General features: G+C 39.2%; 1 protein-coding gene across 3 annotated transcripts in view; it reads right to left on the reverse strand.

Moving 5' to 3' along the window:
- Window positions 1–13379, reverse strand: part of ULK4 (unc-51 like kinase 4) — a 672337-nt gene that overhangs the window by 523131 nt on the left and 135827 nt on the right. The window lies entirely within an intron of this gene.

A 13379-nucleotide genomic window follows, 5' to 3' on the forward strand; every position in this document is an offset into this window, starting at 1 on the left:
ATCCTTTCTGATGGAGGCATAACACTCCATAGTGTATATGAATCACATTTTCCTTATCCATTCGTCCATTGAAGGACATCTTGGTTCTTTCCACAGTTTGGCGACCGTGGCCATTGCTACTATAAACATTGGGATACAGATGGCCCTTCTTTTCATGACATCTGTATCTTTGGGGTAAATACCCAGGAGTGCAATTGCAGGGTCATAGAGAAGTTCTATTTTTAATTTCTTGAGGAATCTCCACACTGTTCTCCAAAGAGGCTGCACCAACTTGCATTCCCACCAACGGTGTAAGAGGGTTCCCCTTTCTCCACATCCCCTCCAACACATGTTGTTTCCTGTCTTGTTAATTTTGGTCATTCTAACTGGTGTAAGGTGATATCTCAATGTGGTTTTAATTTGAATCTCCCTGAGGGCTAGTGATGATGAACATTTTTTCATGTGTCTGATAGCCATTTGTATGTCTTCATTGGAGAAGTGTCTGATCATATCTTCTGCCCATTTTTTGATATGATTGCCTGTTTTGTGTGTGTTGAGTTTGAGGAGTTCATTATAGATCCTGGATATCAACCTTTTGTCTGTACTGTCATTTGCAAATATCTTCTCCCATTCTGTGGGTTGCCTCTTTGCTTCTTTGTTTTTTTGACTGTTTCCTTTGCTGTGCAGAAGCTTTTGATTTTGATGAAGTCCCAAAAGTTTATTTTCACTTTTCTTTCCTTTGGACTTTTTTCTTTTTAAGATTTTATTTATTTATTTGACAGAGAGATCACAAGTGGGCAGAGAGGCAGACAGAGAGAGGGGGAAGCAGGCTCCCCACTGAGCAGAGAGCCTGATGCAGGGCTTGATCTCAGGACCCTGAGATCATGACCTGAGCCGAAGGCAGAAGCTTAACCCACTGAGCCACCATGAAGCCCCCAAACTAGGGCTTTTGAATTTTATGTCATAAGTAATGGAAAGACCTCAAAAGTTTTTAAGCAAAATTTAAAAAACAAAAAAACAAGGGATGGTCATATTCCGAGCATATACGGGAGACTACAAAGAAAGTCAGAAACAGTTTTACAAAAACATTCATTATAATTAATGTCCTATAACCTCCTTCTTCCTGATTTATATTTTAATAGATCTATAACCTTGATCAATAACGAAAAGATCAAATATAAGACGAATTATTAGGAACCCCTGGGTGGCCCAGTCAGTTAAGTGTCAGACTCTTGATTTTGGCTCAGGTCACCATATCAGGGTCCTAAGATGAAGTCCCCAAGTTGGCCTCTGGGCTCAGCATAAGCCTCCTTAAGATTCTCTCCCCCTCCCTCTCCTTCTGTCCCTCCCCCCACCTCCCTAATGTGCATGTGTGCAATCTCTAGCTCTCTTTAAATTAATGAATTAATTAAAGACAAACTGTAAGGAAAGAGGAAGGGAAAAGATAAAGGTTTCAAGAAATATTTTCATCTTCTTTAAAATCTCAGGAAATGGGATGCCTGGGTGGCTCAGTCCATTAAACTCTGCCTTTGGCTCCGGTCATAATCCCAGGGTCCTGGGATCAAGTCACACATTGGGCTCCTTGCTCAACCTTGCTTCTCCCTCTGCTGTTCCAGCTTGTGCACACATACACATGCTCTCTATCTCCCTGACAAATAAATCAAATCTAAGAAAGAAAGAAAATAATTTTAATTATTTTCTTATTAATGATAATTATTAATAATTAATAAATTATTTATTATTTATAATTAATAATAAATTATTAATAATCTTATTATTAATAATTTTTAAATTAAAATAAAACAAAATCTCAGGAAAAAAATTAAATATTTTTTCTATCTCCAAAAATGAACTTCCTTTAAAAGTTATTCCTGGTGATAAAATAAGGAAAACAAGTGTTAATCAGTATAAAATCAAACTTCCACCAAAATGAACAGTTTAAAGTAAATATATCTATTTACTCAATGCTAAACCTTAGTTCCAATCCTTAAGAAAATACTAATGTGATATTATAACCAGAAAGGAAAAGATAGTACAACCAGTAACAATGAAAATCTGGAAGGAACGTCTCCAAGCTCTGTCTCCCCAGGGTGGGACTGAAGTGAGTTAGAGAAAAGACAAGAAGTCTTCACCCTTTCACATATGTCCTGTTCAAAGTTTTCAAATAAATGCACATTATTTTATAATAATTTTTAATTTACATTTTGATACCATGACTGTATTAGACATTTTTAATTAGATGGAAATAAATATTTAAGGAAAGTTTACATTTTTTTTATAAGATTTCATTTATTTGAGAGAGAGCAACCGCTAGTGGGGAGGGAGAGAGAGAATCTCAAGCAGACTCTGTGCTGAGAGCAGAACCCAGCATGGGGCTCTATCCCATGACCCCGAGATCTGACCTGAGCCAATATCAAGAGTCAGACTCTTAACCGACTGAGCCATGGAGGCACCCCAGGCAAGTTAACATTATAAATAATGGATATATTTACTACCATAGCTGAAATTACTGAATAAACAAATGCACTGAAACCTGAGCATTGACAAAGCACTAACTACATATACTGTTCTGCCGAAACAAAAAGTGTCCCTCTCCTCATGGAACTGATTACCATATGAGATGCATAATCTTGTCTCAGTAATCACTGACAAATGAATATGGGATCTCAAAGAGATCTGGATGCCCATGCTCACTGCAGCATTACTGACAATAACCAAGATACGAAAACAACTTCAGTGTCTATCCATGGATGAATGGATAAGGAAGATGTGGTATACATGCAATAAATATACACAACAGATTATTATTCAGCCACACAAGAAAAGGAAATTCTGCCATGCACAACAACATGGGTCAGCCTTTCAGGCATTATGCTAAGTGAAATAAGACAGAAAAAGAAAGATGAATACTTTATGACATCGAAATACTTACATGTGGAATCTGAAAAAGCCGAACTCATAGAAACAGAGACTGGAATGTGGTTTCCAGGGACTTGGGAGTGGGAAAACAGGGAAATGTTGGGCAAAGAGTACAAATTTCCAGTGTTATGTTAAATAAATAAACAAGTTCTGGGTATCTAATGTACAGCATGGTAATTATAGTTAATAATAAAAAATATATATAATAATAAAATAATGTATTTGAAAGTTGTTAAGAAAATAAATTGTAAATGTCTACACCACAAAAAATAAATGGTAAGTAAGCTAGAAAATGTAACAATAATCATTGACTATTTCCAAACATATACCAGGGATCTGTATTCATTTACAGATAGCCATAGCAAAATGAGATTATGGGAGGAAAATCACTCTATTTTGGACACCTTTCAAATCGTATTTCAGTCCTTCCTCTTCCTTCCATGGGATTTACAGATGGGTAACTTAGACATGATGGTTTGGAAACTAAGAGAGTCGGGTTCTTCAAGTCTAAAGCCCAAATTGTATATGTTTCAGCAAGAAAGTGGCTACTAATATCTGAAAATAGGAGTATGAAAAATGAGTTCACTAAAAACAAAACTAGCTCTGATTGTAGAATGTGAACGTTTTTTTAAAACTCATTTACAATGGATCTAAGAAAACTTCTCTGTATGAAATCAAAGCAATTATTTAAGTATTTTAATCCAAGAATTTAGGGGAAAAAAAAAACAATTTTTTTTCAACAGAGTCCCTAAAAGTCATGCTACACTCAGAATGTTTTGAGCAAATTAAGGATTAAACCAACAGTGACCTCAAAACACAAAACACTGTCATTGGCTTTTTGAAAATTTGGGGGGCAGCTCTCACAGCAAAACTTTCTACCAATATAAAATCCCTACCTGATCGTAATGTTCATAATGGGGACTCTTCGTGATAAAAGATTTGTCCAGACTACTTCTAAATGTGTTCAAACCAATATGAGGGGACTAGAAGGTCTCATCTTCAGAATGCAGCTCAGAAGCCTAACAGACTTTCCATTTTAAAAAGCTCCTGCAGAAAAAAAAACACTTTTAACCTGCCACTTCTGGATATCAAACACAGTTGAGAGCTTCATGGAGGCTCAAGAGCACACTAGTGCTTGTATTTTCTGAATCAAAAAAATCAAATCTCAAGTTTGAGCTCAGTGAACTAGTTTTGAAATATTTATTTATTAAAATAGAGCTTGTGACTACATTTTAAAACTGGGGAAAACACCTGCCATCTAAAATTCACTTCAAATTTTATTCAAAAATAACACTGTGTTACCCACAGAATTCCTGATAGTCTATATAATAAAGGCAACTCCTAAGAAATAGACTAAGTTAAAAGTGGAGGTGGGTATTAAGGAGGGCACATATTGTACGGGGCACTGGGTGTGATGCATAAACAATGAATTTTGGAATGCTGGAAAAAAATAAATGTAAATTTTTAAAAAAGTAGAGGACAGTTATCTATGAGAAACATGGACTCACCATGGAATAAAAACTTTAAAAACCATTTCTGTTTTGTCTTTTGAATGGTTTCTTTCATGTCCTATCAAAATTACCTTGGGAGCTTTTCTAAACTGCACACACTCTCCTCTGACTCCTGAGAGATCTTAAGATACAACAGAATAAGGGAAGGGGGTATGTCAAGTGGAGGAAGTAGTCAGTGCTGCTTGAAAAGCTCCTGGCCAACCCCAGTGAGAAACACTATGCTGCAAAATTCTTCACTTTTTATCCCCTTCATCTCAACCCATCAGTAATGATGTTTACCCCAGTTATCATCCTTATCGGGGTCATCTTTCTCAATCCAATTCTATAGGTTTCTCTGGTCCCCACTATGGTTCATAGAGATTTCTTATAATCCTAATAATTTTAGTAATCTTTTATCCATCCAATATATTTCCTAAGTCAGGTCCACTCCACTCAACAACCAATTCCTAAGCCATGGAAACATTCCTGAGTGGGAAGGAGAAATGCACCATCCTTCACTCACACCAGGCCAGGCTCTTGTCTTCCAAGAGCTTCAAGGACTAGGTTCTCCCACTTCAGCAAGTTGTAGAATCAGCTGGAGGCATGTTAACATGCAGATTATGGAGCCTCTGCCCCTGGAAATTTCCTATTTAGCAGGTCTGAGTCAAGAGTCAAAAATCTGGATTTCTAACAAGTTCCCAGGTGATGTTGATGCTGCTGGGCCAGGGACCACACTGGTACAGGAGAATGTATGAGACCAGGAGATGACCAGGAAATCACTGTGCTGGGAGGCACAGCAGATGCAGACTGTTACAAACAAAATGAGCAAGTCAGTCCCCAGCACTGAACAACACTTTCCCCAGCCAGAGCCCAGCCATTCATCTGGTTACCAGAGCACCCACCTTGTGTGCTCAGGAAGGGAACAAGGGGGAAAGGGCTCCTATCTTCCTGGAACTGACACTGAGACAGAAAATCTGGCTTCCATACTTGAGGTCAATCGAGCTGTGGTCACTGCTATGAGCAAAACTACAAAGAGATTTGAGGGTCCAGGAGATGTCCTACCAGAGGAGCTGATACGTGAAACGTGAAGACTCAGCCATGTGAAAAGAGCAACCAGACACAGGAAACAGCAAAGGGGAAAGTGCTGAGGCAGAAAAGTGTTTGCAAATTCTAGAAAATGTCAGAACAAAATGTGGCTGAAGCACAGAGAGTGAGAAGATGAGCTTTAGGAGGTGTGACAAAAAAGGGAGGCAGGGGCCAAACCATCTGAGATCTTGAAGGCAGTGATAATTCCATCTTTAACTCCAAATGGGTACGTTAACCTCCAGCACACATTCCTGAGAGAAGAGTTTGGAAAAAGAAAAAGTTCAGGGACACCTGGGTGGCTCAGTGGGTTAGCCGCTGCCTTTGGTTCAGGTCATGATCCCAGGGTCCTGAGATCGCATCAGCCTCCTTGCTCGGCAGGAGCCGGCTTCTCTCTCTGCCTCTGTCTGCCATTCTGTCTGCTTGTGCTCTCTTTCTGACAAATAAACAAATAAAATCTTTAAAAAAAAAATCTTAAAAAAAAAAAAGAAAAAGGAAAGAAAAAGTTCAGCTCTGTTAGGTATACTAGGGAGGAAGGAAATGTCATTCCCTGCTAGGAATTTACATGAAGTGTGTTCAGAATGTCTATTTTCAGTTTTTGTCACCTCAATCTTTAATAGATACTCAGGTAAACCTGTTTACAAGGCAAAAACAATTTGCTTAAGATTACATTAGGATAACTTTATTTTAGGATCCTCCAACAATGATCTCATACTTTTATATAACAAAATACATCTATTTATATTTTATATAATAAAAAGGATCACCCCACTTTATTACTAGCAAGACCTTTGTGAGCTATTTTTGTTTCCCCAGTAAAAAGGGATGTTAACTGTTATTAAACATCTACTCATGATGCCCCCCTCAATTCATGACGTGAGACAGAAGGATCCCTTCCTCTCATTTTTTGCAGGAAAAATCTTCACTTGTAATCAAAGACCTGGCTTCAAACAGAGAGATGAAAAAAATACAGTCCTGGCTTTATAGGAGTTTATAATCAATATAATTACATTATAATTATAATAAGCTAACAACTACTTTATTAAGCACAATGTGCTAACTGCTTTAAATAGTATTTATTTATTTATTAATGAATTAGTTCTAAAAGTGAAAGCCTCGCCAATTCTTAACTTCTACCTGGTATTTTGCTTAAAGTTGTACCAATCCTTGAAGAAAAATAGTAAAAAACTATAAGATACATGATTTTTAGGAAGTGCTCTCTGTGTGGAGAATGATGTTAGTGGGGCATACTGGCCATAGGAAGACCAGTGAGGAGACCACTTGAGTGGTCCACAGGAGAGATGGTGGGGCCTAGACCATGGCAGTAGCAACACAGCAACCTGAGAGGAAACGAGGTTCCCAGGAAGGTTAAGTAACTGAATGTGAACAGTGAGGTGAGAGGAGTTAAGGGAAAGTATGAAAAAGAACACTTGACCCTTTGTTTTCCCTAATCCATCTCCTCTCACTTTCCCCTCCCAAGGTCAACATGTCAGTGCTTGAGGAAAGGGGACATTAAGGGGGAGGGGGAACTGAGCACAGGTGGTCAAGGAAGCTGGGTGGCAATGGCAAGGAAGACAGAGGATGACACAGTGGAAGTGGCCTGAGTAGATGGAGTCTGACAGAAGTAAATTCACTGAACAAACCAGTACAGATATTGAGAATAACAGGAGCCATGTTTGTCTCCATCTGAGAAGGGACTTACAAACACGGAAAGGGGGAAGGCTAGAAAGAATCTTAAGGTATTAGGTTAAATTTGGAAGTATCAACATGAATGCATGAGTTTTGTTCTGCTTATGTACAATGATATATATAAAAACAATTATAAATATATAGGGATGGATGGATATATTTTTTCTAACTCTGAATATTAAGAAGACGTAGAAACAATGACACCCCATAGGAATAAACACAGAGCACCCAGATCTTGGCTTCTAAATACCAGAGTTTCCCCCCCAAAAAATGACTGATTCCAGAGCTGGGAGAGAGAAAGTAAAAAATAACCCAGAACATCAGATAATATCAGAAAATAATGAAGTGCTCAAACAATGATGGAAATGGATCCACCGAGAGGCACCTAGGTGGCTCAGGCGATAAGGGTCTGCCTTCGGCTCATGTCATGATCCCAGGGTCCTGAGATTGAGCCCTACATCGGGCTCCCGGCTCCATCGGAAGCCTGCTTCTCCCTCTCTCACAACCCCTGCTTGGGTTCCCTCTCTCACTGTCTCTGTCAAAGAAAATCTTTTTTTCTTTTTTTTTTTTTTTTTTTTTGGTCAGAGAGAGAGGAAGAGTGAGTGAGCACAGGCAGACAGAGAGGCAGGCAGAGGCAGAGGGAGAAGCAGGATCCCTGCCGAGCAAGGAGCCCGATGTGGGACTCGATCCCAGGACGCTGGGATCATGACCTGAGCTGAAGGCAGCTGCTTAACCAACTGAGCCATCCAGGCGTCCCAAAGAAAATCTTTTTAAAAAAATTTTAAATAAATTTTTAAAAAAGAAATGGGTCCATTGCTGTGCAAAAGCTTTTGATTTTGATGAAATCCCAAAAGTTCATTTTTGCCTTTGCTTCCCTTGCCTTTGGCGATGTTCCTAGGAAGATGTTGCTGCGGCTGAGGTCGAAGAGGTTGCTGCCTGTGTTCTCCTCAAGGATTTTGATGGATTCCTTTCTCACATTGAGTTCCTTAATCCATTTTGAATCTATTTTTCTGTGTGGTGTAAGGAAATGGTCCAATTTCATTTTTCTGCACGTGGCTGTCCAATTTTCCCAACACCATTTATTGAAGAGGCTGTCTTTTTCCCATTGGACATTCTTTCCTGCTTTGTCGAAGATTAGTTGACCATAGAGTTGAGGGTCTATTTCTGGGCTCTCTATTCTGTTCCATTGATCTATGTGTCTGTTTTTGTGCCAGTACCATGCTGTCTTGATGATGACAGCTTTGTAATAGAGCTTGAAGTCCAGAATTGTGATGCCACCAACTTTGGCTGTCTTTTTCAATATCCCTTTGGCTATTCGAGGTCTTTTCTGGTTCCATATAAATTTTAGAATTATTTGTTCCATTTCTTTGAAAAAGATGGATGGTACTTTGATAGGAATTGCATTAAATGTGTAGATTGCTTTAGGTAGCATAAACATTTTCACAATATTTATTCTTCCAATCCAGAAGCATGGAACATTTTCCCATTTCTTTGTGTCTTCCTCAATTTCTTTCATGAGTACTTTATAGTTTTCTGAGTATAGATTCTGTGCCTCTTTGGTTAGGTTTATTCCTAGGTATCTTATGGTTTGGGGTGCAATTGTAAATGGGATGAACTCCTTAATTTCTCTTTCTTCTGTCTTGTTGTTGGTGTAGAGAAATGCAACTGATTTCTGTGCATTGATCTTATATCCTGACACTTTACTGAATTCCTGTATAATTTCTAGCAGTTTTGGAGTGGAGTCTTTTGGGTTTTCCACATAGAGTATCATATCATCTGCGAAGAGTGATAATTTGACTTCTTCTTTGCCGATTTGGATGCCTTTAATTTCCTTTTGTTGTCTGATTGCTGAGGCTAGGACTTCTAGTACTATGTTGAATAGCAGTGGTGATAATGGACATCCCTGCCGTGTTCCTGACCTTAGTGGAAAAGCTTTCAGTTTTTCTCCATTGAGAATGATATTTGCAGTGGGTTTTTCATAGATGGCTTTGATGATATTGAGGTATGTGCCCTCTATCCCTACACTTTGAAGGGTTTTGATCAGGAAGGGATGCTGTACTTTGTCAAATGCTTTTGCACAGCAAAGGAAACAGTTAACAAAACCAAAAGACAACTGACAGAATGGGAGAAGATATTTGCAAATGACATATCAGATAAAGGACTAGTGTCCAAAATCTATAAAGAACTTAACAAACTCAACACCCAAAGAACAAATAATCCAATCAAGAAATGGGCTGAGGACATGAACAGACGTTTCTGCAAAGAAGACATCCAGATGGCCAACAGACACATGAAAAAGTGCTCCATATCACTCGGCATCAGGGAAATACAAATCAAAACCACAATGAGATATCACCTCACACCAGTCAGAATGGCTAAAATCAACAAGTCAGGAAATGACAGATGCTGGCGAGGATGCGGAGAAAGGGGAACCCTCCTACACTGTTGGTGGGAATGCAATCTGGTGCAACCACTCTGGAAAACAGCATGGAGATTCCTCAAAATGTTGAAAATAGAACTGCCCTATGACCCAGCAATTGCACTACTGGGAATTTACCCTAAAGATACAAACGTAGTGATCCAAAGGGGCACGTGCACCCGAATGTTTATAGCAGCAATGTCCACAATAGCCAAACTATGGAAAGAACCTAGATGTCCATCACAGATGAATGGATCAAGAAGATGTGGTATATATACACAATGGAATACTATGCAGCCATCAAAAGAAACGAAATCTTGCCATTTGCGACAACATGGATGGAAGTAGAGCATATCATGCTTAGCGAAATAAGTCAAGCAGAGAAAGACAACTATCATATGATCTCCCTGATATGAGGAAGTGGTGATGCAACATGGGGGCTTAAATGGGTAGGAGAAGAATCCATGACACAAGATGGGATAGGGAGGGAGACAAACCATAAGTGACTCTTAATCTCACGAAACAAACTGTGGGTTGCTGGGGGGAGGGGGGTTGGGAGAAGGAGGGTAGGGTTATGGACATTGGGGAGGGTATATGCTTTTGGGTAAATTGGAAGGGGAGATGAACCATGAGAGACTATGGACTCTGAAAAACAACCTGAGGGGTTTGAAGTGGCGGGGGGGTGGGAGGTTGGGGTACCAGGTGGTGGGTATTATAGAGGGCACAGCTTGCATGGAGCACTGGGTGTGGTGAAAAAATAATGAATACTGTTTTTCTGAAAATAAATAAATTGGAAAAAAAAATTAAAATTAAAAAAAAAAAAAAGAAATGGGTCCATAGAACACAGAAGCCAGCTTGAAGGGCTCACATTGGCCAAATCCAGGATGACTACAGCATCCCCACAAATAATAATAGTGGCAGGAGTATCACGTTATGATCCATTGCACAAAGTAGTTATTCATCAAAATAATTATATAAATACACACATACACATGGAAGAAGAGAAAGAGCTCTGTTACAGTAGAATACCAACCACTAACAAAGGCCCGTTTTTCCACAGTTCATGAGATATACAAGAAGAATGGTTTTGGGGGCATGTGAGGGGCTCAGTTAGTTAAGTGTCTGCCTTCAGCTCAGGATCTTGGGGTCCTGAGACCAAGCCCTGTGTCAAGCTGCCTGTTCAGAGGGCAGCCTGTTTTTCCCTCTTCTCTGCCTTTTACACCACACACCACCTCCCCCTCACCCAGCACTGGCTTGTGCTTTCTCTTTCTCAAATAAATAAAAGCTTAAGGAAGGAAAGGCAAAGAAAGGAAGGAAAGAAAGAGACAGAAAGAAAGAAAGAGAGAGAGAAGAAGAAAAAAAAGAGAGAGAAAGAAAGAGAAATGAGGGGCACCCGGGGTGGCTCAGTCAGTTAAGCTTCTGACTTCGGCTCACATCATGATCTCAAGACACATGGGTGTCGGCTCTCTGCTCAGCTGAGAATCTGCTTTTCCCCTCAACCCTGCCATTCGTGCATGCTCTCACTCTGTCTCTCTCTTTCAAGTAATAAATAAAAATCTTTCTTTAAAAAAAATGATTTTTACACTTTTAGAGGGGCTATAGAAAACAAATCAAAAAGGATGTGCAACAGAGACTACATGTGGCCTACCAAGCCAAGTTCTTTATTATCTGGCCCTTTATAGAAACCATTTGCCAACCCCTGCTCGAGAAGAAATAATAAAAATAGATGATCCTCCCATGGCTCCCATCACAGACTGGTTACAGGTGGGAGTTGTCAATAGTGCTAAGGAGGTTTCATGAGGAAGCACCAGACAGACCCAGGTCAAGCCTCCCTCTATAAAATAAAAGCCCTATATTCTTTAAAATAGTAAAGGACATGAAGTACACAGGAAGACTGGGGAACTGTTTCATATTGGAGGAGACTAAAGAAATAGGAAAACAGTACAAAACACATGATACTGAACAGGATCCTGGAGCAAAGAAAGGACTTTTTTGGGATAATGGGCAAAATTTCAGTGAAAAATTAATGATTCAGATGAAAGCTAAGAGCAAAATACAAGAACCCCAAGATGAAAGGATGAAGCTTAATGTGTCAGGTGAAGAAAGGCCTAACTTTGGTGAAAATTGGAAAAAAAAAAATTTGCCAAGAAAAGAAACCAAGCTTGAGTATAAAGATGAAAACTACATAAACCCAATTAAAGCAAGACAGACTTTTTTTTAAAGGCCCAGAATTAAAATGAATGTTTTTAATTTTTTAAATTCAATTTAATTAACATATAGTGTATTATCAGTTTCAGAGGTAGAATTTAGTGATTCCTCAGTTGCATACGACAACCGAGCTCATCACATCATATGCCCTCCCCAATGTCCATCACCCAACTGCCCCATTCCCCTACTCCTTTCCCCTTCAACAACCCTCAGGTTATTCCCTACAGTTAAATCTCTGATGGTTTGCCTCCCTCTTTGTTTTCATCTTCTTTTTCATTCCCTTCCCCTACAATCCTCTGTTCTCTTTCTTAAATTCCACACATGAGTGAAATATATGCTATTTGTCTTTTTCCGACTTACCTCACTCAGCATAATATCATCTAGTTCCATCCACATCATTTCAAATGGCAAGATTTCATTCTTTCTGATGGCTGAGTAATATTCCATTGTATATAGAGAAGATGTAGTGTAAAATTGATGTTCTAAGATAGGATTCCAAGGTGCCTTGAGAAAGTTCACTGGTATACTTTGTAATTCTTTCTGACAGTCTCTCCATAATTACTAATATCATAATTAGGGTTTTTTCTGTCAGTTTGAAATCATGTGGCTCCAGAAGCGTGTGTGTGTGTGTGTGTGTAAGAAACAGACAGGAACAGAGGCAGATGCTACATACCCTTTGCTTAATAACAGTCAACAAACAGAATGGTTAGCATTTGTTACATAGGTAAATTTAAGGTAAGAACTGGAAGACATCCATAAATATTACCAGGATTTAGCAACACAAACGTCAATAAATATCTCAGCAAGATCAGCTTCAGTGGCATCTTGGGACAGATACTGCACGGGGTTAAAGAGGAAACGGCCAGAAAAGAGTGACAGTTTGTGGCAATAACTCTTTAAAGAAGTACGGATGTGAAGGGGGACATGAAGCCCAGTGACTCTTTGATATGTCTGCATGTGTGCTTTTATTCTTTGTAATGGGATAAAGAATACCTGAATGCTGATTAGGATGATCTAGTAGAGAGGGAGAGTTAAAGATTCAGGAAAGAGCAAAAATAACCATTTGAGTGAAACTCCCAAGAAAGGAACAGGAGGAAGATGGGAAAAAATAGGGAGAGATTTGTCTCTACCAGAAGAAGGGATAGTTCATCAACTCTAACAGGAGGGAAAGACAGGACCAGTAAGGGCAGGCGGTGGGATGTAAATTAGTCTACAGACATGGTAGACGTATGCTGGGATAATTACCACTGGAAGTCTCCATTTTTCTCTGGGAAGTACTGGAGAAAGTCACTTACTGAGGATGGAGGAGAAAAATATGGGTTGGAGGTCTAAGGAAAGAGAATAAGGGAGGAAAGAGAGAAGTGCAAGAATGAGCAGGGGAGAGAGAGAGAGACAGCAAGGCTGCCATAAAATACTGAGAGTCCACATGAGACCAGTGATCAAAAAGAGTATTTTAATAAATCATATGAGCAAGGTTGTATTTGTTCAACAGACTGTTAAATTGATACAACCATGTTAACACCTCTTCATACATAACTATCTTTTATACCAAGTCACTATAACCATGTGAGCAAAGTAGTAGACAGCCAATC

The sequence above is a fragment of the Neovison vison genome, chromosome 6, assembly GCF_020171115.1.
Source record: "Neovison vison isolate M4711 chromosome 6, ASM_NN_V1, whole genome shotgun sequence".
Classification (NCBI taxonomy): domain Eukaryota; kingdom Metazoa; phylum Chordata; class Mammalia; order Carnivora; family Mustelidae; genus Neogale; species Neogale vison.